Source organism: Malaclemys terrapin, chromosome 8, assembly GCF_027887155.1.
Source record: "Malaclemys terrapin pileata isolate rMalTer1 chromosome 8, rMalTer1.hap1, whole genome shotgun sequence".
Taxonomy (NCBI): Eukaryota; Metazoa; Chordata; order Testudines; family Emydidae; genus Malaclemys; species Malaclemys terrapin.
Genome location: NC_071512.1, coordinates 59,319,896 through 59,325,895, shown reverse-complemented (window position 1 = coordinate 59,325,895; position 6,000 = coordinate 59,319,896). Strand labels below are relative to the sequence as shown.

General features: G+C 50.6%; 1 pseudogene; it reads right to left on the bottom strand.

The window, feature by feature from the left end:
- Positions 1-5,556: 5,556 nt before the first annotated feature.
- LOC128842456 (iron-sulfur cluster assembly enzyme ISCU-like) overlaps positions 5,557-6,000 on the bottom strand; it is a 170,096-nt pseudogene continuing 169,652 nt past the window's right edge.

Sequence of the window (6,000 nt, the reverse complement as noted above, 5' to 3'; positions counted from 1 at the left end):
CTTCCTTCCTGCCAGCCTTTATGTAGCCCCTGGCTAACAAGGCTGGCAGCTGTTCCCTGTTTGCCACTTATGCTTGGGCTTACTCAGCCAGCTCCAATACACCTTTTCTGATTGGAGCGGGCTTGAGAAAGATCTGGCCCTGGATTTCCTAATGAGCACCCTGTCACACACCTTCCCCCCTTATGAGCCTCCAGGTTCGTGCTTCCTCAGCCTCTCTGCCCCTGTTCAGTGGGTTTCTTCCAGGGAAACCTCCCCCGCTCTTTCAGGAGATTACCTGCATCATCTCCTGGGGGTTCCTTCATCCCCCACCGGCAAAAAGTACACAGGTTGGGGAGTGGATGTCTCCATAGCTCTGCTGCCACCCACAGGTCCTCACACATATTGCACCCCTTGGGCATCCTTTCTACTTTATCCCCTTTCCCTCCGGTAAGGGGTCGAGGTCAATCCTGACCTCCTGCTGGACACCCCGGACCTCGGGTTCTCCCAATCCACTAAGCAGGCTCCCCGTTTCCACAACGCACCTCCCAGAGAAGAGAGTTCCAGTTGCCCCTTTTCTCCCTTTAACGGGCTTGGGCTGGCCATCTACCCCATACCTCCTTCCCTCTGTCTACCCTATCCGGGCTCTGTTGTCTAAGGTTCTAATGTTCATTACCCCGAGAACCTTGCTCCTCTTCTTTCCCCAGGGGCTTCTCAGAATAAGGGTCCCCACACCCTTCTTCAGGGAACCATTCCTTCTCCCTCAAGGGCGGGGGTGGGGGATAGTCTGTACCTAACACAGTGGGGTATGGTAACCCCTCTACCACCCCAACCTGCTTCCATTTAAAGCTGTCCCACACTTCTAGGGGCACCTGGGCCACCAGGCAGTATCTACTATCCCTCTGGATATACTCCAGGGCCATCCGTGCACCTGGAATTATCCAGTGCGATTTTATCAGCCACCTCTGGACGAGCAAGCAGGCTGAAGCCATATCCACCAAGCCCCTATGGCGTTTCCTCCCCCTTCCACCCTCCCACTGGGATGGCAGACAGCCTCTGCCTCCTTGTCCACCCTCCAGCATTAGTCCAGCCACAAAATTCAGCCCACCCACATTCCATATCTGGAAGTCCCTCTTTTTATGTCCAGGCTTCCCACACTGCCAGCAAACAATAACACCTGCTCTACTGGGAGCTCCTTGGGGTTCATCCTTCCACTTGGGGCCTTTCCCAGGGAGGGGTTCCTTCAGCTTCTTCCCCAACTCTGTCTTTATAGGGTCAGCCCTCCCTTCGGGGGAAAATCTGCCACTGCATACTCCTCAGTCAGCTTGACTGCTGCATCGACCATACTTGGCTGATGTAACCTAACCCAGACTCTGATATTCAAGGGGAGGCTCTGTAGCAATTGTTGTAGGACAAAGGCGTCCATTATCTCCCCTACCATTTGTATCTCGGGCCTCAGCCAATGGGTGGCCCAGTCTATAAGGCTCTGGGCAAATGCCCAGGGCCACACAGCCCCCATCCATTGGGCTGATGGGAACTTTTAGCAGTATTTCTCTGCCGACAGGCCTGCCCAGTCTAGGATGGCCACCTTCACCGTCTCATAATTCCAAGCCTGTTCCTCACTGAAGGCAATGTAGGCCACTTGAGCATCTCCCACCAGGTAGGGAGCCAACCATAGGGCCCAGGTTGCCCTATCCCATCCAGCACCTATGGCTACATGCTCAAACCTACCAAAAAAGACATCTGGCTCATCTGCCAGGATCATTTTACAGAGTCCCAAGCCTGGTGGTGAGGTGCCATCCCCTACTGCAGGACTCACCATTCATTGCAGGAGTTGCTGCTGCACGCTGGCCTGCTCTCTTACAAAGTCCTGTAGGCTTCTCTGCTGGTCTGCTTACTAGGTTAGCAAGGCCAGTCTCTCAGCCTGGTGGGACTGCTGGAAGCCTTGCAGCGCCTTCTGCATCTGCTCCTGATGTTTGATGATCCATTGCAGGGTCTCGTCCATCTCTGGGCTGCCAACCATGTCTGTTGGCTCAGAATACCAGACAAGCCCCCACATGTAACAGGGTGCAGGTGGGCACCCCTCTATGTTTGGCCACTTCTGCACCCACAAGCCAGCCAGAGACCTCTACTTTGGTGCAATAACGCATGCTCTTTATTTACAGTACAAGTTCCCACCATTCTCTCAGGGACTGAGAGCTTCTGCAGCCAGCAGGAGAGAGCAGCCTCTAACTCCCTAGTGCCTCCCTTTCCTCTCCTAGTGGCTTCCTTCCTACCAGCCTTTATGTAGCCCTGGCTAACGAGGTCAGAAGCTGTTCCCCATTTACCACTTAGGCCTGGGCTTACTCATCCAGCTCCAATAACCCTTTTCTGATTGGAGCTGTCCTGATAGAGGTTTGGCTCAGGCTTTTCTAGCCAGCACTCTGTCACATCTGGCAGCTCCTTTGTCTCCATCCAAGAGGTCTTCTGCGAGACCTCTCCAGGCTGCTGATCTTCTACCAGGACCTCCCCTGAAAACTGTTCTCAGCGACTAGGTCCGTGGCGGCCACCGTGAGGGCAGATCTCCTCATGGAGCCCCTACTACACAACCCCCAGCTACGTGTGCAGGTGGCAGAGTCCCCCTCAGTGTGCCAGAGGTTGGTCCTGGCAGAAGTCACCAGAATCTGAGACCTCCTGTACTACGACCGGGGTAGTCGCCCCCCTGATGCTCGCTTGGCGCATGGGGCTCTCCAGGCCTTGTACTCCCCAGCACGTACTCCAGGAGGTCAGGGCCGCTTTACCACCCGCTGCTCGAGTCTACCTCGATGGGATTCTGCAAGAGGGCATGCCCAGTCCACCCTCTACCCTGGACCCTCCGGACCTTTTCATCAGGCCCCATGGACCCAACCAGCCTCCCCATCATCCCTTCACCATGAGCCAGCTGCATGATTTGCAGCCGGTTCGTTTCCAGACCGTGCCAAGGAAACATCTATACACGCTCGTGCTCCACACCCTCCACTTCCTCACCATCGCGTCCCGCCCCGATACAAAGTAGTGGGACCTCCTGCCACCTTTGAAGGGTGCTTAGCCCCGGTGGGCCAGCCTATATTCCACCCTAGTCCCGAATCCCACCAGAGATATCAGTTGGCAGCTCCTTCATGGAACCGTGAGCGTGTACTTGGTGCGGTTCACCCCCGTCCCGGACACCTGCCCCTTCTGTGGCATGAGGGAGACCGTGGCGCAGGTTTACATGGAGTGCACCAGGTTGCAGGCCCTATTCCGGCTCCTTTCGGATATCTGTTTATGGTTTTGGTTGCACTTTTCCCCCCTCACCTTCTTCTCTATGCACTCCCCATCCGTGGCCCCACAAAGTCACAAGACCTCCTGGTCAACCTCTGTGACGGGTTGGATCACAGAAACCCCCTTGTGAGGTGCCACCCGATGTGCAAAGACTACCCCTGGTCCTGTTTTCCCTGCCAGCTCAGGACTCCAGCACCCTGTCTTGCTGAGCCAGCCACTCCAGTCTGGCTCTAACACAGATCCAGGGTCTGAATCACTTGTCCCAAAGCTGCAAGTTCACCTGAAAACAGCTCACAGTAGTTTGCTTGTCTTTAGCACTCAGATGCCCAACTCCCAATGGGGTCTAAACCCAGATAAATCCGTTTTACCCTGCATAAAGCTTATGCAGGGCAAACTCATAAATTGTTCGCCCTCTATAACACTGATAGAGAGATATGCACAGCTGTTTGCTCCCCCAGGTATTAATACATACTCTGAGTAAATTACTAAATAAAAAGTGATTTTATTAAATACAGACAGTAGGATTTAGGTGGTTCAAAGTAGTAACAGACAGAACAAAGTAAGTCACAAAGCAAAATAAAATAAAATGCGCAAATCTATGCCTAATCAAACTGAATACAGATCATTTCCTCACCAGTTCCAGAGTGTTCCCTTTTACAGGCTAATCTCCTTTTAGCCTAGGTCCAGCAATCACTCACACCCCCTGTAGTTACTGTCCTTTGTTTCAGTCTCCTTCAAGTATCTTGGGGGGGGGGGTTGAAGAGGCTCCTTCTTTAGCCAGCTGAAGACAAAATGGAGGGGTCTCCCACGGATTTAAATAGACTCTCTCTTGTGGGTGGAGACCCCCCCCCCTCCTCCCTCCTATGCAAAGTCCAGCTCCAAGATGGAGTTCTGGGGTCACCTGGGCAAGTCACATGTCCCTGCATGACTCAGTCTTTACAGGCTGAAGCCATTGTCCACATGGTATCTTGCATGTCTCCAGGAAGACTTCTCATGTGGATTGAAGCATTCCTAGATGCATTGTTCCCCAAGTGTTTCCTGATCAGGTACTTAACCTGGTGAATTCCTTCCTAAAGAAGCTGACCAAATGCCTCACAGAGCTTACTTAGAAATCAAGCAAGCATACAGCCCACATTCTTAACCTCAAGTGGAAAATGATATATATGTACAAATAGGATGAATAGATATAGTAGACCATAACCTTTACGGAGATGTGTTACGTGGCACAGGCGGCACAAGACATATTTTAGTTATATCATACATACATTTATAAACGCCCCCCCCATAAAGCCTTATGGGGTACACTGTCACAACCTCCTCCTAGCTCTGGCTAAAATGTCTATCTATATAACCAGGGAGAGGAGGTTGGCCGATGGGGGTCTCCTGTGACTGTAGGGCCTATTTCCAATCCTCCATCCGCTCACGCATCCGGGCAGAGTTCCTCTGGGCGGTGTCTGCTGGCTCCCTTGCTGCCTTTAAGGAGAAGTGGGTGCTGTCCGGGGTTCTCTGCTCGGTGTCTCCATCAGGTTCCCTTCGTTTGACCCTTTGACCTCACTCCTGTCCCTGTTATCTCATTAGTTGTCCCCCGGAATCATTTGGTTTCCAGTCCTGTGGATCTTCCCTTTAGGCTGGGGGAGGTCCTTTAGTAGCACTTCCTGGCTACCAATAGGAGCATCCTGTCACGTGGCTCTTAACTTCATGGAGGACAATGCTGAACTCATATAAAGACATGGTATTACGGCAGCCACCTCAGGCCACTGTAGGGCCACACCGCTACCTGGAACCTTCACGCTGCTGCTGTTTTGGTGTGTTTTTTTGACCATAGATTGTTCAGTATCTATTAATGCATAATATATGCAACAAAACTGATCTGCAATTTCTTGCATAAACATTCAGGCTGAGGCAAAACACTTTGCAATACAGTCCTTTTCTGTACAAAATTTTAGGCAAAACTACACATTTACTCTATGAAATTCAGCCCTTCCAACATTTGAAACCCCAGGATTTTCTTTGCTGAAAATTGTCACATCAGAACTCAGTAATTGCTTCCCTCACCCATTCATGTCATATGAAATCAAGACAGGAGAGTAGTCTGTGCTGAAATAAGCTGAAGAAGAGGTTCCAATAATTTGAGCATGACAACAGTGGTTTAATACATTTGGAACAGTGGAATATTGTGCGTATCTTATGTGCATATCCTATAGCTTCATTTATTAGTGCACTGGTTCCCATCTCTAAAGTCATTGCACAGCAAATTTAAATGGAATGAGAGAGCAAGCTTTATAGTCTCACACATTAAATTTAGGCTCTGGCTGATTTCTTCTCTGGCAGTTCTTTCTTAGGATCCTATTTCAACTTGTAATCTGTCAAGGCAACCTTGATTTCATCTTTTGCCAGCATAGAGCAGAGTAGTTTAACTGGAGAACTGCAGAGTTCTTTAGCAATATCAAAATTTCTGATAGTCAAGTCTTTACCAACACTTTTTCCTTTAATCCACTCCATGGCCAGTGAGCTTGAGGCAGTTGTCTATCCACAGCCAAATGTTTTGAATCTTGTATCAAATTTTTTTCCATTTTTGTCCACTTCAGCCTGTAGTTTCATCACATCTCCACAGGCAGGAGCACCCACTTATCAAGTACCAAAGATTCTTACCAGTCTTATCAAGGGAGCCCATATTTTTAGGATTCCCCTAGAGATCCACTACTTCCTCATGAAACCCCATTGTAGAACCTGCCAGCTCTAGAG